Genomic DNA, 19,923 nt, shown 5'->3' with positions numbered 1-19,923 from the left:
ATCATACTTTGAAAGTTATTACTTTTTTGCATATGTGTTATATTTCACAATAAGGAAAGAACTGAAACTGTGGAAATGTAACCCATACCATTCTTTGAAATTAGCTCTCTAACTACTTGTTAACTTGCGCTTGAAAAGCTATCACTCTTTGTATATATGTTACATTCCACAATAAAACATATGATTAAAAAAAAAACAAAAAACCTTAGGGCATGGACTTCCTATTGAGTCCTACCAGGGGTCCCTATGCTATCTCTATTTTTATTTTCTTTTACTATTTTTATTAAAGAATAATAAAGAAGCATATAATCATAGGTATACAACTCAATGAACCCACACAAAGTGACCACACCATGTAACCAGCACCGAGATCAAGAAACAGAACATTAGAAGCCACCCAGTTTCCCCCCGCTTGTCTCCTTCCGGTCACTGCCTCCAGCCAGGGTAACCACCATTCTGACTTTTAACAGCATAAGTTAATTTTGCATCTTATAGAACCTCTTACGACTGGAATTTAGCAGGTGTACTCCCCAGTGCATAGCTTCTGTCATTGAACATGTTTGTGCGATTCATCCGTGTTGTTGTGGGAAGCGGTAGTCCATTCATTCTCGTTTCTGTACAGTATATTCAGAATATATAGTTAGCAGTGGAACTTTCCTCCATGACTGGTGGGACTATAACTGAGCATAACCACTTTGCAAAATGGTTTGGCAGTATCTCCTACAGCTAAACCTATGCCTGCACTGATTGAAGCAGTTCCCCCCCAAAGTAATAACCAACAGGAATGCGTTCATACAGTCACCAAAAGACATGAACAAGACTGTTCATTGCAGCACTATTCGAAATAGTCCCTAACTTGAAACTACCTAAATACCCATCGGTAGAACAAACAAATACATTACATAATGTATCACTGTCCCTATTTGCCACACACATTTCGAGAACCCCTGGATCTGCTGAGTTATAATACCTGAATAAGCAGAGCTATTTGCTCACTTCTTGGACCAGCTAGAGAACCTCCTCCAGCACTGGGCCCCTGCAGCCTTTCTTTGTTGATGAGTTAGAGCAACTCTCCCAAACATGGTGCAAGTTACTTCTAAAATCGCAAGAGGTCCACTGAATATTGTGACTTCTTTCTTGGAGATGGGGGGCAAGTTTCAATAACTTGCTCTTTGTTCTGCACAAAATTCCAATATTCCCCTCCTCCTAGACCCCCCAAATATCGTGGACTGTGAGGTCCCCAAATTTTTCTGAGATTGGACCTCTGTGATGCTGATAGGGCGACTGGCCAAGACTTCCAGGATTCCTGTCTCTTCCTGTTCTCCATATATTATTCTTCTGGTAAAGGACTTTTTTTCTAGTTCCTGGGGTGAGTCTAGAGTGGATGAGGAGGCTTTCACACAGAAAATAGCTCATAGATTGTGGAAGAGAACTTGGCATACTTCCATGCTGGCTCCAACCTCCGGAGATAACCTAGGGAAGAAAGAAGGAGACCCTTGACCGAAGAGAGACGGGGCGCATCCTGCCAACTGCCAGTCAAAGAGTGACTTCCTCCTTGTCCCCTGCTAGCAGGACCCTGGGTCTACTGGAGAGATGGAGGATAATGATGCCCAGACTAGACATTGGTAGACATGGTAGACATGGTAGACATGGTAGACATTGATCTACCATTGTCCACCACTGACTCTCAAGGGACTGATGTCACTCCCTAGGGGACACTTTGGAAATCATCGGAGGACATCAATGAGTGTCTTTTGGTTGTCAACTGGCTCATGGGATCCATGTTGCTCCTTTGGGGGTGTTTTGGAAATTTGCGGGGATTTTTGTGGTTGTCACAATGATGAGGGGGTTGTTACTGGCATCTGGAGGACAGAGATCAGGGATGCTGAGACATCTTGCAGTGTGGGATAGGTGATTGATTACAAAGTGGCATGAGGCAACGTTTTGTCGTTGAAATATTTTATATCTTGATTGTAATGGTAATAATTACGTGGAAATACGCATTCACTAAAATCACCAGATTGCACAATTAAAATGTATGCAAGTTTGCTTGCTGTAAATTATACCTCAATAAAGTTGAATTTTCAAAAGTGGAATCTGAAAAAAAAAAATAAGATTTTAGCCACATTAAAAGGAAAAATTTAAATACATATAACTTAAAAAACTGTTTAGTATTGTAAAAAGTTTCAAACTAAGTTTGTGAAGTGAGTTTAACAACGTTAAAATATGTTGTTAACCTACAAAAAGAAATAAAATGAGTTTCTTATAGACAGAAAAAAAATAATAAATGATGACTTAACAAAGTTAATGATATTTCAAATAATGGAAAGGACGATATATATTAAGTTACATAAAGCTGTAACACTGAGCTGTTCCAGTTCTTTTGGAATTGAGTACATAACAAAGTCCTTGTAGATTCTTGACCATTTACAAGATGCATACCTTCAAATTTGAGAACATACTGTTACATTAACTTTTTCCTCCACAAAATATAGAAAAGTATAATGGGGGTAGTTTAATGAGTCTAGAAGTATAGGAGAAAATTTATAGAGCAGTTTAATTTTCAAGGCTCTTTTTACAAAGAAAGAAAGCGATCATTTTACAAGAGTTACTGCACACTCACAGATAACAACTCGTGTCACTGCCTAACCAATTACAAATTACTACATGCCATGGATCTTTCAAAGTTGATATATTAACTAATAAAATGTTTAATGCCAATGATCTGTTTTAGCTCTTTAAAAAAGCTGGACTCCCTTTTTCTCTCTTTCTATAATTCTTGCCCATTTCAATTTAATAATATAAGACAACTATGCAGAAGTGTTTATTTCCAGAGGCTTATCCAAAAGATACTGGCCCTCTGCTGCCAGATCATTCCATGAGTACTACACTTCTTTACTGCTCAACAAGATTATTTGATCCTGCAATTGACATTTTTTTCCCTGAGATTGGAAAGTAGGACACCATAGTGGGAAAGCTTTGGATTCAGAAATTTAAAGTGAGATTTAAAAAAGGGGAGAATATCCAATGCATACAGAAATAGAACGGTAAAATGAATCTCCGCATACCCATTGCTCAGCTTAAACAATTATAAACTCATTGCCAAGCCCATTTCTTCCTTATTCTCACCCACTAACCACTCCCCAACCCTGCTGGATTGTTTTATAACCAAATCCTAGACTTGTCATTCTCTCTTTCACTCTCTTTCTATATATGTGAGTGTGTGTGTATACACTTATACATCTATAGCTATATCTGCACCTGTCATCGTATATTTTAAAACATGCATTCATAACCATGCCTCTAATTCCATCCAACACCACTGGGTTCATTCCAGCTTTCACCTTTGCCACATTTGTACCAGCTCTGACTTCGGGACACCTGACTTCTATTATCCTTGATATATTTATTTATTTGTTCTTTGCCTGTATATAACCCACCTCCTGACATTGACAGCCTGTCCTCGGCTCCAGCCTCACAGGCCCTGCCAGTCACAGATATCTCATGGGAAGGCAAATATAATCAATAAATATTTCTTAAAGAAAAGGAAAGGAAAGGAAAGAGAATAGGAAGAGAAACAGGAAGGCAAACAGGAAAAGGAGGACCACGGAGTTTTGGAGGAGTTTGTTATGTGCATTTTGAGGCAATAGCTAACTGATACAAATAATGAAGCATCTTCGTTGCATGAAACAACATTCAGTTGACAGCTCTGTCACATGCAACCAAATGAATTCTGCCTGATCCAGAGTGCATTCCTAGCCTAAGAGCAGAGGTAAAGATACTGGTTCTTTCCACTCCAGCTAGGACTTGGCACATACCAATGGCTGGGAATAGAATCTAATATCAACCCACAGATGGAGTCTCGAAGAAAGCTGGGCTATTTCTCGTCTGCTCAAAGGAAAGCTATCAGTACCATCAGTGGCGTCTCAAGGTGTAAACTCCCCCTTGACTTAGGCTGTCATTGAGCTCTCTTCTGGAGCCAGCTACAAGTGGTCTAGACTCTTATTAAGAGAGGACAGGACAGTGGGATTGGGAATGCCATAAGGACCAAACTCCACTTTGTCTAGTTTATGGATGGATGTGTAGAAAAGTAGGGGAAGCAAACAAACAGACAAAGGTACCTAGTGTTCTTTTTTACTTCAATTGCTCTTTTTCACTCTAATTATTATTCTTGTTATTTTTGTGTGTGTGCTAATGAAGGTGTCAGGGATTGATTTAGGTGATGAATGTACAACTATGTAATGGTACTGTAAACAATCGAAAGCACAATTTGTTTTGTATGACTGCGTGGTATGTGAATATATCTCAATAAAATGATGATAAAAAAAAAAAAAAAAAAAGAGAGAGAGAGGACAGGAGGCAGGAACCCAGAATTATCCGGGCAAAAATAATCTACCCATCTTTTCTTTTTTTTTTTTAATCGAGGTAAAATGCACATGGCATACCATTAACCATTTTAAAGAGTACAATTTAAACTTGTATTTAATAAATATTTATTTAAATAAAATGTTAATTTAAATATGTTTAAATGTTAATTTAAATATTTATTTTTAAGTATTTAATAAAAGTTTAAAGTGTACAATTTAAACTTGTATTTAATAAATACAAGTGGTATTTAGTACATTCACAATGTTGTACAGCCATAACCCTATCTAGTTCCAAAACATTTTCATCACTCCAAAAATGAAACCCTGTAAGCATTAAGCAGGCACTCCCCATTCCCCTCCCTCCACCCCATCCCTGGGCAACTGCTAATCTACTTTGTGTCTCTATGGATTTGTCTATTCTGGATGTTTCACATAAATAGAATCATAAAACCTGTGACCTTTTGTGTCTGGCTCCTTTCACTCAGAGGTTCAGCCATATTGTAGCATGTCTCAGTACTTCACTCCTTTTAATGGCTGAATAATGTTCCATTGTATGGCTGGACCACATTTTGTTTATCATCCATCCGTTGATGGACATTTGAGTTGTTTCCACATTTTGGCTATTGTGAATAAAGCTTCCATAAACATTACTACACATCTGTTTTGAACATATAGCTGAAAGCCAAGCACACATTTTACCTTTATTTCTTAAGATTTGTTAATGGGTAACATGGCCACTTGATTAAAAATTCAGAAAGGTGAAAGACTCTACAGTGAAACACCCTCCTCTCGACCCCATATCCCAGCCATGCAGTTCCTCTACCTAAAAGCAACCATGGTTACCAGATGATTGGACATGCTGCCAGAGATATTTCATATATAAAGAAAACAATATGCATGTATATGTATATGTATGTATATCTGTAACTGAGACATTAAGAATTTGCAAATAATTAGGATGGCCGAATCATTACATGGATGCCTTTTTCTTACTTTCTAGTATACTGTAAAATAGCTAAAAGGAAATACCTGAAATTACTGAAACATGCTGAGTTGTAACCCAGATACCTCGATCTTTGATAATGATTGTACAAAGATATAACCTTTATCTTGCGAGTGTAAAAACCTCCTGGCTGGCCCCCCTTGTACTCCTTTGTCCTGTGTTACAACTTTAGAGTCTGATGATTTGACAACCCCCTAATGTTTATTAATGAAGGAACTTGAGTCAGCCAGGGCTAAGAGCTAAGGCCAGTATTCATACTTGCTATTGTAATGGTTATTTTCACTTAGTTCTATCTTAGTTCCACCCCTTTATATTTGTTGTTGTGTTAGTTACTTTAGCTTAGCTCCACTCCTTTACATTTTGTAAATTGTAATTGTTTATACTTGTTATTGTAATGATAATAACTCCACCTCCCCTGTTTGAGTCCATAAAAACCCTAAACCCCTTAGAGGGAGGACAGACAGATTTTAAGCCCCCAGGCCATATCTGTTGTCCTTGCTTCTCATAGCAATAAAACTCTTTTTCTCTTTGAACCCCACTCTCTCACCATGTCATAGATTGGCTATTATATACATCGGGCAGAGAACCCATTTGCTCAGTATCATACCTTGTACTTTAATGATACCTTAGCAAAGCACTACTGTACGTCTCGCTCTTTTTACTCACTATATCATCCCTGTCAATGAGTGAAGGATTTCCTCATTTTCTTTGAGGGCTGAGTGGCGTTTTCATCGCATGACTATATTATAAAATAATTTCCAGTTCCCTACTGATGGCCAAATGGACTGTTTCCATTATTTTGCTATTAAAACGTTGCAGGGAGTAATAGCCTCCTACATAGGTCATTTAACCTGCATGCTATATAATATCTGCAGACTCAATTCCTAGAAGGGTGATTGCCAGATCAAATGGTATTGGCAGTAATAATTTTGATAAGGATTGTCAGAACGTACCCCACCTCCCACCAGAGGTTCTACCAAGTCACAGTCTGTTAAATAACATAAAATGGCCCCCTGCATCGGCTGTTGCCCTGGAGGGACCCTTTTCCTAGAAGGCTTTGCCAGAAGACAATAAGTGATGGACCTGCAGGGACTTTCTGAGAAAATGGAACACACTCTACTGGGTTGCAGAGAAGCAACACCTAGTGATAAACCAGTTTGGGCCTAGTAGAGATTTTTAGGCATTTTAGAATGGACAAGTATACCATATTAATCAATGTATACCTGCTACCCACTTAGTAAGACCCCTCCTCATGTTAAATGAAACTTCATGTCAGCCAATCAGAACGTTTGTCACTTCCGTATGCTTTTACCCTGCAGAGTTTCCCCTTTCAACCCCCAAGGTGGAGCTCCCTTCTCTTTCTCAATGGGCTGCTGCCCGATTCATAAACACCTCCACAAAACTGTGAGATCCTAAATTACATAAAAAGTTTTTCTTTTAACACCAGACAAAATTTTTTTTTAATTAAAAAGTTGGTCTGAGCCGTGAGAGATATCTAGAGCTCAATCTGCCATCTTTTAAACGGCCCTAAGAAGAAGGTAGTCCTAAGAGATGGAAAAAAATAGGAAATAAATTCAAACTAGAATGAATCTGTTCAGAGACCTTTGTTACAAGGTTCTCCACACTGACTGCATTTTAGAATCAACTGGGGAGCATTTTGTAAAAACCCCAAGGTCTCAGCTCCACTTCATGCCAATTAGCCAGAGTCTCCAAAGGGGGGGCCTGGCATTCTATTAGCCCAAAATCTCCCCAGGTGATGCTAATGTGCAGGTGGGATTCAGAACCACTGGCTTGGTTAATAGTAACAGTCACCTGGGAGAAGGTAATCATGTAATCCTTAAACCAAAGGGCCTGAACTACTAAAGAACTGCTCTCCACGTCTTTTAAGTTCTGGAGTCTCGGTTATTGGCAACCGTTCTGATGAGTGATTGCTGAACAATACATCGCCCCAAGACTTAGTTTGAAACAACAAGGATCATTGTATTATCTCCCACAGTGTCAGTGGGTCAAGAATTTGGGAAAGGCTCAGCTGGCTGGTTCTGCACTGAGATTGCTCCAGTAGCTGACCACGTGGCTAGCAGTGGCGTGGTGATTGATGGGGGAGTTAGGGACGAGGGGCAGGCATCTCTGTCTTCATGCAGTTCCTCGGCTTCTCCAGGTGGTTGCTCTTCATGGGCTGGTTTGGTTTCCTCGCAGCACAGTGGCTTCCAGGATCTGATGGCTCAGGGTTCCAGCTCCACTATTCCCATATGAATATACAGGGGACGCAGACTCCCCTTTTTTGACTTGGCCGAGAAGTCAAGAGTGTCACTTCTGCCACATTCTCTTGGTGAAAACAGTCACAGAAGTCAGCCCAGTTATAAGGGAAAGGGACATAGACCCCTACCTCTCAATGGGAGTAGTGTCAAAGCCACACTGGAATGTACCTAATGCCACTGAACTGTACACTTGGAAATGGTTCGAATGATAAAATGTACGTTATGTAAGTATGATTTACCACAACAGTTTTTTTTTTAAGTCACATTGCAAGAGGAGCATGTGGGTTGGAGATATTGTTAAACGCAATCAGCCACAGCGATAATCAGGAGAATTCAGTGAATTCCCCTTTGTGGCCATAATTATTTCCTCGGTGGGTATCATTTAACCCTGGGGATATTTAGAGCTAAATATAGAACAGTTTAAGAGACTTTACCCTCTGGAATGAATATTTTGGGTTAAGGAATTTGTGCATATTTGGCCTTTTACATACTGGAAAGTTTTAAGGGTTTCTATGTGAGTTTTGTGATTTTTATTTGAATTGTGCATTTGGATTTATATTTGAGATTTTAGGTCACAGCCTTGCCAGTATAATGCACAGACATTAGAATATTTGGGAGAATTTCAGACTCACCATATTTAATATTTAATTTATTAGATCAACAGGAAAACCTTAACTGTTTGGGAAGATTTGCTAGTCAGAAAGATTGAAGAACTGAAGGAGAAAATCTAATAGATTTAGTTATCTAAAATTAGGTGATAAGATTGATAGATTGTAGGTCCCGATGGGGAGAGGGATGGTGTGGGAGTGGGGGCTCTAGGGTCTGAATTTGGAAGATGGGAGATGGTAGTTGGAAATTACAATAATAGTAGCAGTTACTCTCTGGCACTCATGATAAACCAATCACTTTATAGATGCATGAATTAAGGATAGGCATTATTAGCCCTGTCTCAAAGATGTGGAAGCTGAGGCCAAGGTCAAGTAACTTGTCCAAGGTCAAAGTGCTAGTAAGAACTCCCAAATGATTTTTTGGGTTGTACTGTCTTCCAACCAAACCCTCAAGCAACCCTGCGTAAGACCCTTTCAAATACAGTAATTTAGAGACTAATCGATACTCATGACTTGTGTATACCCACTTAAAAAATATAGGACAATGAAAGCGCAGTCTCTAAAAGGCAGCCTCGGGGCATCCCCATGTGGTCCCTCCTCATGGGCTGGTTTGGATTTTCTCTCAGCACAGTGGCCTCGATGCAGTGGCACCACTTCACTGGCACTCAGGGCTCCAGCTCAAGGGAAGCATCAGTTGAAAGTGTCATGAGAGAAAGCAGCAGACGAATCTGTTTTGGTGGAAGGCAGCCTCCATTATGGAATAAGTGAAGTCTAGTTACCCTGGGTGGCAGACTGTGTTTTCCAATGGGAAAAACAAACAAACATGTATGTGTATATGTGTGTGTGCATGTGTATGTATATAGACCCATGTGTCTATATCTATATACTGTTTATTACATATGTGCCTGTTTGAATGTATTATGTCCCCCAAAACGCCATTATCTTTGATGTAATCTTGTGTGGGCAGACCTATCAGTGTTGATTAGATTGTAATTCTTTGAGTGTTTCCATGGAGATGCGCCTCACCCAACTGTGGGTGATGACTCTGATTGGATAATTTCCATGGAAATGTTACCCCACCCATGGTGGTTCTAAATTAAATCACTGGAGCCATATAAATGAGCTGACAGACAGAAGAAACTCAATGCAGCTGAGGTGACATTTTGAAGAGGAGCTACAGCCAAGAGGGACACTTTGAAGATTGCACAGAAGCTGAGAGAGAAGCTGCAGATGAGAGACAGTTTGAAGACAGCTGTCGAAAGCAGACTCTTGCTCCGGAGAAGCTAAGAGAGGACAAACACCCCAAGAGCAACTGAGAGTGACATTTTTGAGGAACTGCAGCCTAGAGAGGAACATCCTTGGAGAAAGCCATTTTTAACCAAGAACTTTGGAGCAGATGCCAGCCACGTGCCTTCCCAGCTAACAGAGGTTTTCTGGACACCATTGGCCATCCTCCAGTGAAGGTACCCAATTGTTAATGCGTTACCTTGGACACTTTATGACCTTAAGACTGTAACTCTGTAACCAAATAAACCCCCTTTTATAAAAGCCAATCCATTTCTGATGTTTTGCATTCCGGCAGCATTAGCAAATAAGAACAACATATATATTTATATAAGTGCTCCCATATTTCCCACCCCACATGCTCTTTACCTGTGACACTATCAGCCCTCTATCAAGAGGAGTGTACACTCTCTCCCCTGAATCTGGGAAGGCCAGTGAGTATGGCAAAAGTAATGCTGCTTGACTTCCAAGACTGGATTATAAATGATGATACAGCTTCCACCTGGCTCTCTCACTTGGGACACATGCCTAGGGAGTCCTAGGTGACAATAAGAATTTTAGCTATGCTGAAGCCTATGTGCTGGAGAGACCACTAGAGAAACACCTAGAGATAGAGAAAGATGCCCAAGGAGCCCCAGCTGTGCAGCCCCAACTCTGAACTTTCCCAACATATGAATGAGCCAGACATAAGGGCTAGAGAAACTTCCAATGAGTCCAGCCCCCAGCTTTCTGGTTGTTCCAGTGGACACCAAGGGAGACACAGATGAGCCGACCCTGCTGAGCCCTGGCCAGATTACAGATTCATGAGCAAAATAAATGTTGCCATTGGTTTGAGTCATGAGCTTGCAATATTTTGTCACATAGCCATAGGAACTGGAACACATCATCTGCAATCACTGATAATACTTTGGCACTGAGTTACATACCAGGTTCTTGCTTTACCCTTCTTGTTTTCTCCCTTCTACAATTATTCTTCAGGTTTTAATGCTATTTCTCTGCCTCTGGTTTGGAAGAATCTGGCCTATGTTTTCTTAATTCCCTGGAAAAACCTTAGGGGCTTGACTTGGCCTCAGAATTATAAAGCCTTTACTGTGGACAGGAGGGGCCACCCAGCAGCAAGAACTTTTTCTAAGACTCTAGGTCTTGACAACCTTCCTAAATAGGGCAACCAAAAGAAGCTACAGCTCAGTTTGACTAGCTCTTTTAAGCACTAAGCATTGACTTTCAATCTCCTTAGAGCATGGCACCAAGGAAGTCAATAAGGCACCACACAACTCCCCCTTTCTGTATTAGTTACCCGTCGCTGTGCAACAAACAGCCACAAACTCAGCAGCTTAAAACCACACCCATTTATTGTTTTGCAATTTCCGTAGAGCAGGAGTCTGACCGGGGGTAGCTGGGTCTTCTGTTTGGGGTATCACAGGCTGAAATCAAAGTTCTCGGCTGAGATGCTCTTTTCACCTGGAGCTTGGACTCCTCTTCCAAGCGCCCTGGGGTTGTTGGCACAATTCAGCTCCTTAGGGTTGTAGAACCGAGGTCTCAGTTTTCTTGCTGGCTGTCAGCTGGGGGTTTCTCTCATCTCCAAGAGATGGCCTCAGGTCCTAGCTGTGTGGCTGTCTCACAACATGGGAATTTGCTAGTTCAAGAGGAAGCAGAAGAATTTCTCTCCAGATAATTACTATGGACTATCATATAACATAACGTAATTGTGGGAGTGACTCTCCCATCACTTTTCCTGTGAATGTAAGCTAACCAAGGAAGACACGTACCACCATGTTCAAGGAGAGAGGTTATATACCAGCCATGAACACCAGGGGGCAGAAATCTTGGAGGTCCTCTTAGAATTCTGCCCATACCCTGTCTCTCCCCTAGGGCCAGGTTTATGACAACAGTGACAACTAATCATCAAAAAGTAGGTGAGTTTGTCGAAGATTTACTATTTACTACACCTCTGGTTATTAAAATGTACTCAAGAAAAGACTCACTTTCAAGATATTAATCTATTCTTATCAGCAACATAGAAATGTTATAAATTATTGATAGTTTTTCCAAGCTCTACTCTACTGATTTTATATAAATTAGAGCATTATTATTAACTAGATATAAATTGAGGAAATGTGTTTGAAATGATAAAAATGAAATATTGTATATGGTATTACAGTGGGTTTTTTTAAAAATTCAGTTTTATTGAGATATATTCACATACCATACAGTCATCCATGGTGTACAATCAACTGTTCATAGTATCTTCATACAATTGTGCATTCATCACCCCAATCTATTTTTGAACAGTTTCCTTATACGAGAAAGAATAAGAATAAGAATAAAAAATAAAAATAAAAAAGAACTCCCAAATCATCCCCTGATCCCACCCTAGTTTTCATTTAGTTTTTGTCCCCATTCTTCTACTCATCCATCCATACACTGGCTAAAGGGAGTATGATCCACAAGGTTTTGATAATCACATTGTCACCTATACAATGGTTTTTTTAAACTAAAAATTTTTTCCTATTAAAATAGTGATACATGATCAGTTTAGAAAATGTGGAAAATACAAAAGCACATACATGAAATTCTACCTACAATCCTGCCATTCAGAGATCACCACTGTGAAGGTTTCCATGTATTTCCTTCTGGTCATTTTTCCTTACTCATGCATGTATTGGAATATTAATATATAAACATGAAAAAAAAAAAAGTTAGGTGAGGCCAACATCTGCAAGGCTTAGTGGATGATTAAGAAAACAATTTGTTAACAGTGTGCCTGCTTTTATATCCTTTCATCGATCCTTTGATTTTAAGGATGAATTATTTAAAAAAACAAGGAGCTACATAATCCAGTTTTTCCTAAAGTACTCTTAGTGCCTTTTTTTCCCAATGCAGTCGCAACTTGGTTTCCATTTGAGGCGTGTTGCGGTTTGAATTGGGCACCCAGTTTGGACACTTTCTTGGTCCTGCTCCACATTCAGGTGGGTGTGGACCCATTTGTTAACAGGATCTCTTCAAGATGTTACTTCAGGTTGGGCTTTAGCCCAATTACTGGAGGACTTTATAGATAGAGTGAAAGTCACATGGAGAGAGGCCGCCATGTGCATTGCCACGTGTCAGAAGAGCCAAGGACCAAGGCCTACAGGCAGCCCCAGAACTCCCCAGTCTTTGGGGACAAAGCGTAGCTCCGCTGACACCTCGATTTTGGATTTCTCCTGGCCTCAACCCGTGAGCCAACATGTTCCTTCTGTTTAAGCTGACCTGTTGTATGATATTTGTTTCAGCAGCTAGGAAACTAAAAAAAGGGACATATTATTATCAGCGTACTGCCAATCTAAATGTGGATAAGAATTTCAACTCATGTTGGCCCAATGTATTTAAACAGCTTTAAAATTGGCTTGTGCATTGCTTATTGGAGATGCTTCCTTCTTCCCACCATTGATATGCCATTATTAGGTGTCATAGCTTCCCAGAGCTGTTGTGACAAAGTACTACAAACTGGCTGGCTTACTAAAACAGAAATTTATTGGCTCAGTTCTGGGGGTGGGATTCTGAAATCAAGGTATTGGCAGAGCCGTACGTCCTCTTAAATCTGTAGGGGAGAATCCTTCCAAGCTTCTGCTAGTTTGCCAGCAATACCTGACTCTCTCTGCTTCATTTATCATATGGTATTCTCTCTTTATCTGCGTAGGTTCAAATTTCCCCTTCTTACAAGAACTCAAGCAATCTTGGATTAAGGGCCCACTCTACTCCAGTGTGCCCTCATTTTAATTTGCCTAATTCTATTTGTAACGACCCTCTTTCCAAATAAAGTTATGTTCTGAGGTCTTTGGGATTGGGACTTTAACATATCTTTTGGGGGGAACACAATTCAATCCATAGCATTAGGAATATTCAGTAAGTACAAGTATCTTTTCATTTATTCAAAAGTTTGTTGAAAACTTGCCTTGTGGGGAGGAACTGTCCTAGATGCTGAGAATATAGCAGAGACTAAAACAAAGAATTCCTTGTGGGGCCGACATCCTATTGGAGTATATGCTGTAGCCACAGTGTCCTTCAAATATGAATTCACTTACGGACTCAAGGATGAATGGATTGGAACTGATTGGGACTGATTAGAACTGTTCCACAAATAATTCTAGACTGTCACCACTTTATAATCTCTTCAAATATCCTGAGTGTATTCTGCCCTTACTTTCTTTTTTTTTTGGGGGGGGGATAACTACTTTATTGAGATATAATTTACGTGCAATAAACTGTACATATTTAAAGTGTTCACCTTGATGAGTTATAATATATGTATATGCTCATTAAACTATCACTGCAATCAAGATAAAGGACATTCCTATCACTTCGAAAAGTTTCCTTGTGCTCCCTCCATCCCCGATCCCAGGTGACCACTGACCTGTTTTCTGCCGCTGTAGGTTAGATAGCATTTTCTAGAATTTCACATGAATGGGATCATATATGAGCTACTCTTTTTTTTTTTTTTTTTTAACAGGGGCATTTTAATTCATTGCATGCATATTAAGTACACAGTTAAAAAGGAATAAAATTCCTATTCTCTAGAACAAAAATAACAAGTTATAGAACAAAGTTAACTGCTATTACACAAATGGAATGAATGAACATAAATAAAAGATGAAAATGTGATCTTCTATCACATTCATTTGTTTTAAAACTAATCTATTACAGTGAAAAATCACTTACTTGAAACTGTGTAGAGCTGGTAGATTACTTATGTATCTACCAACTGTAAGTATTACTTCAGGACTTTACAAAATAATTTTATTTGTGATATTTATATGGGAAGAGAAGAGAAATGTTTACAGTACATAACAGCCATATTTCAGGGGATGTGATTTAACAGTAAATTTTTTATATCATGCAGAAGAAAACAAGTTTAACTATTAATTATTTCAGAAATGCTACCTAAACTAGAAAGACATTTATTAAATATTATATATTCCATCCCTAACTCCATTTTAATAGTCTATTAACATCAAATGAAGCTATGAAAGTTGAAATTTTAACTAAGAAAGGAACTCAGGCTATTTAAAGTTTCTAATATCCACTAAGTTTAGCACCTTTTCCTTGTGGCAGCCCAAGAGGGCCATGCCAGTCCAAAGGCCAAAGAAGACAGCGAGCATTTCTGATACATGAACTTTTATTCAGGGCTTACTTACAGGGTGAGAAGTTGTGGAGAGATCATGACGGCTCTCTCAGGCCAGGCAGGCAGCGCGTTCACAGGGAAGACAACCGAGCCATGCAAAACGGGCAGAGAGCCTTTTATAAGGGTTTAAGACAAAGGCCTTCCTAAGGATGGGGGGTGCATAGATGCAGGAATAGGTCATTTTGACCGGGGGTGGGGGGTGGGGGGGGCTGGTGGTTGTGGTGCAGGAAGGACTAGAATAACACTTGAACAATTACATTTTGCTCTTTTTGTGAGACTAAGACCCTCTCACTTCCTGCCTGCTTGCATAAACTTACATTTTAAGGTCAATTTACCCTTTTCCTCTTTACTGGCTTAGAAAGACAATAGGTTAACTATTTAGCTGCCCAGGTCACCCAGACTGCTGTGCACCAAAGATCTGCAGGCTTGTTTTGCTCTGGCCAAGGGTTGCCACGTGCCTTCTTTTATATAAATATACATTTTACCTAGAAATCTCATTTTCTGCTGGATGCAGCATTACCGTATTTATATTAAAACCCCATTCCTTATCAGAGCTTTATTTCTCTTCTGCTGTCTCACCCTCAAAGTGCATCTGTCAGAGTGCCGCATTAGGATGGCAGACAAAAGTATCTGTTTTGCTTCCCAATTCTGCTAACTGTTCCAATGAAGACACCCAAGGATGATGGTCTTTTAACATATCCTGCAATTTGGAGTTATTCTATTGAAGACACAGAGAAAGTCTCACTTGGATTAGAAACTTCAACTCTTTAAATGCAGAATTTGTTTCATCAAACTGCATCTTTTTTACACGTTGCAAATATGGCATAGTAGAAACATTGTGTTTAATTAAGGAACTCACTCCAGTTTCTTTATTGGGGGTTTTAGCACCACTGGTGAGCTCTTTTGTTTTGTCCCCTTCCTCTATTTCACAATCTTGAAATACTGTATCTCATGTCTAGGTTGTTTATTTTCCACTTTCAGTTTTCCTGGCTCTGGGTGTGAGAATTAGATTAAGTTTAGCTTTCACACAGGGTGGGGGCAGCTCAGGGGAATGGCAGAGGGTCAAGAAGCCAAGCTGTAATCAGTGGCCTGTCCTCCTGTTTATCTGCCCACTATCCTTGCAATGTGGAGACTTGGGGGTAGAGGTTCCTAAAATAGCTTCATAACTTGTTACCAAAATAGCTCAGACTGGCTCTGCAGTTAAAGAAGATAGGAAAGAGGCCACATAAGCATAGAAGTGGTGTCAGTGCCTTATATGGACATGACAGTTATAGTCAGGGGTGGAGATTTGTTTCAAATGTTTCAAAATCACCTGGGAGACTTATTTTGACAGTTTCAATTTTGCACAGGCTGAAAGTTTCAAACTTGAGCAGGTTAGTTAGGCCTGTCAAATAGGCTGTAACCTCTGGAGTATCTAGACAATGGAGAAACAAGGGAGGGACTTGCCTGTTAGGCTTAGGGCATAAATAGTGCTGTGTTCTATTGTTCTGCCTGCCAACCCCCCACATTTTGGTTGTGCACTGTTCTTGCAAGATCATGAATAAATTATTTTCTTCTCCACAAGTGTTTATTTCTTTTTAGGTATAGTGCTGTTTCTCACATAGGTTAATATCTATATTGTCAGTGTTGACTTATTGGATTTGTTCCATAGCTGCACAAGCCTCAGATTTTCTCCAAAATTAACTTCTTGACTCTTCAGTATTAGAATATCTATAATTGCACATTGCATCGCTTCAATTAACTGAGCCTCTGCCAGAATGGCTTTCTCATAGATTGTGATAATATTTTCAATAGGACTTGTAATTGGTTCAAGATGTGCAAGGCATATCCAATATTTAACAAGTTCTTTGGCACCTGGAATATTTTTAATCAGGTCATTCAGTATGGTCAATATGTCCCCTTTTGGGCATCCCTCATTAATCAGGTTCAGGCATCCAGAAAATGTCTTGTTTACTTTTTCAGTAAATACCTTCTGCTCGTCTTCTTCTGCCATGGTAGTTCAGAAAGACCCAACAGGGTTTTCATTTTGTCCTTCAGGTTCTAGCTGAGTAAGTACAGAGCTAGAGGCCTTTTCAGACTTTGTCAGCTTTCTACAAAGTCAGCCAGATTTTCCTCTCCTCTGCAGTTTCTACAAAGTCAACCGGATTTTTCTCTCCTCTGCAGTTTCTATCAAAGGTTTCTTGGGCTGTCTTTGCTGGTCAATGGTTTTGGACTTTTCTATCAGTTTGGTATTAGAAGATGAAGCAGGCCTGGTTATAATTTCAGAAGCCAGTTTTCTTGATGATGTCTCATTTCTTCTTGTGTCTTGAGAAGAACTGATATTGACAGTAAATAAATCTGTTTTTACCTGTAATGTCCCTTTCCAGTAGGCCCTTTCTGCATTGTAAAACTAGCAGAAGTTCTACAGATGCCTTGTTTCACCTTGTCCTGGCTATTATTGTGGTGACTTCTAATAGGTCACACAATCCGTCTGTCCTGACATGTAGTGCTCACAAATTTTCTGGTAGTTATATCTGAGACTCAATTACTTTTCACTGTTACACTGCTGGTGTTTACAGGCTGAGGTGCTGTGGCTTCAGAGATACTAGCTGAGAGTTTCTGGGTTGTGGCAGAACTCGTATCTTTGATTTGAAGAGGTTTTCTAAATGAATTAACCTTAGACTGAACAATTTGGCCATGATAACATATCAGCAGCACAGGTTTCTTAGGAATGTTGGCAGCATCTTGCTTTGATTTTTCAGTGTCATTTGGTTTCTTTTACCATTTTTTTTTTAAAGCGGAATACCTGGGTAAAGGTCACATGCTAATTTTGGGGATCCCCTTTAATTGGCAACAACTGAAGAGTTTGATTATTATCCTCAAAATTTTATGTATCAACTGCTATAGTTGAATTGGTTAAGTCATCAGAAAGTTTTAAAGGAATACAATTTTTTCCCATCCTTATATTATTTTTGCTCTCTGTAGGTCTATTGACATTTTCTTTATCAGCCATTTTTGTTTTAAGTTTCAGAACTTCTGCCCTTTCTTGGACCCAGAGTTTAGATGTCATCATTCTCCAATCTCTACTGGGATAATACCTGATCTTCCTCTTTGTATATAAAACATTTTTTTCTTTCTAAAAGAAACTTCCTGAGGTTTTGTCTTCTTTGCCGGGCCCCCTGACTGGGCAGCAGCTGTGGGTCACTGGGCATGGCCAGGAGGCTCATGGCAGCCCCAGGTTGGAGTCGGATCCACCTGCAGCCTGCAGCCCACGCCCACGACGGCCTCAAATGAGTGAAGGTTGCCTCTTCTACTTTCCTTCTTTCTTTTATTTATTATTATTTTTTTTTAAACACTTTTGAGTCCAACATTATTCTTAGGATGAGATATCATTTCAGATAGGGTGAAGGTCCGAAAGTTGGGAGAAAGTTCCTAAAGTGGAAATACAACTGATAATGCTGCACAGCTCATTTTGATGGGAGCAGAGAGGTTTCACATGGGGCAGATGTACTGAGGTTGGTGATGGCTTTTGATTCAGGAAAAGAAAAGATACAGTCTGTGAGCAAGACATATGTTTGCTAATGCTGCTGTTATGCAAAATACCAGAAATGGATTGGCTGTTATAAAGGGGGTTTATTTGTGTTACCGTTAGCTAATGCTGCCATTTGCAAAACACCAGTGATGAATTGGCTTTCATAAAGGGGATTTATTTGGTTAAACAGTTACAGTCTTAAGGCCATAAAGTGTCCAAGGTAAGGCATAGGCAATAGGGTACCTTCACTCGAGAAAGGCCATTGGCATCTGGAAAACCTCCGTTAGCTGGGAAGGCACGTGCTGGCAACTGCTTGTTCCTAGGTTGCATTTCAAAATGGTGTTCTCCAAAATGTCTTTCTAAGCTGCAGCTGCTCTGAGTTCCTTCTGTCTGAGCTCCTATAGGGGCTCAGGTAAACTAATCAAGATCCACGCTGAAGGGGCAGCACCACACCACCATGGAAATAATCTGATCAGAGTTTTCACACACAGTTGTGTGGGTCACATCTCCATGGAAAAAAACTAATCCAAAGATTCCAACCTAATCAACACTAATACATCTGCTCCCACAAGATTGCATTAAAGAACATGTTGCTCGGGGGTACATAATACATCCAAATTAGCACAACGTATCTCTTAATTTGCCAGGCTGCTATGGCAACTGCCACACAATGGGTTGGCTTAAACCACAAGCATCTGTGGTCCAAAATCAAGGCATCAGCAAGACTGTACTTTCTCCCCAAAATTGGTAGCCTTTTGGGTGCTGGATTGCTGCAATCCTTGGGGTCCTTGGCTTGCCTCTCTGCCTCCCACCACATGGCCTTGTGTCCTCTCTCCTGGCTTCGGCTGACTTCTGCCTCCTGGCTCCTCCCTGTAGCCCTCTCTGACTTCTGGCTTCTGGTTTCTTCTCTTTATAAGGCCTCCAGTGATGTTACCAGAACAAGGTGGTGGATTCTTTGCCCAATATGCTCAAATGATCAGTTCTTGAGACACTGGAGTTTCAAACAATCCACTGCCTTGGTCCGGTAACAATTTGGTGACCCAGATGGGACCATGCTGGAGGCTCTGGAGCCTGGTGGGACAGGTAAGCGCAGTAACTGAGCCTTTTGTGGCACCTGAACTGTGTTTAGTCTAGAGGCTCGGGAACCGGGTTTGTCCCCGTCCTGCTGGCATTCCTGACCCTTGGCACCTTAAAAAGCTTCAAAGAGAGAAACCATTTCCAGTTTCAAGTCCGGACATCGGCTGGGTGAGTGAGGTACCAGGGTAAAAGTGGATAGGGGAGTTAATACGGCTATTTGAGTCCCCCTGGACCTGGCTTTGAGGCATGGCACGGTCCCGCTTCCAGAACGATCTCTTTACTTTGACATTGACACCTTTCTGTTTTCTGGGTACCATTCTGTCTATGGTCCAAGACCCTGACCTAAGTTTGTTGAATATACTCCTGGAAAATAAGTAATCCAAAAATAATTGATATGAAATGAAATGAAGTAGGTCTGTTTAACTGTTAACCAATGTGTTACCTAGGTAAAGTAAGTGTTTAATGTTTGTTTAATTGTTAATTGGTGTGTTACTTAGATATCATGATGCCTGTTTAATTGTTAATTGTTGTGCTTGTTCTAGTTATTAACTGGTAAAGTTGCTTAAATATATAGTAAGCGTTAAGTGTCTTTACATTTGTTAGTTGGCATCTTATTGCATTTGTATTGGTTGAGTATTCCTAACTGGTTACTGA

The 19,923-nt window shown here is 40.1% G+C and overlaps 1 pseudogene; it reads right to left on the bottom strand.

Moving 5' to 3' along the window:
- Nucleotides 1–15,276: 15,276 nt before the first annotated feature.
- LOC119521352 lies at nt 15,277–17,887 on the bottom strand (annotated as a pseudogene).
- Nucleotides 17,888–19,923: the final 2,036 nt, after the last annotated feature.

The sequence above is a fragment of the Choloepus didactylus genome, chromosome 27 (genome assembly GCF_015220235.1).
Source record: "Choloepus didactylus isolate mChoDid1 chromosome 27, mChoDid1.pri, whole genome shotgun sequence".
NCBI classification, from domain to species: Eukaryota; Metazoa; Chordata; class Mammalia; order Pilosa; family Megalonychidae; genus Choloepus; species Choloepus didactylus.
The sequence above is the reverse complement of the archived record's forward strand: the minus strand, read 5'-3'. Positions and strand labels throughout refer to the sequence as shown.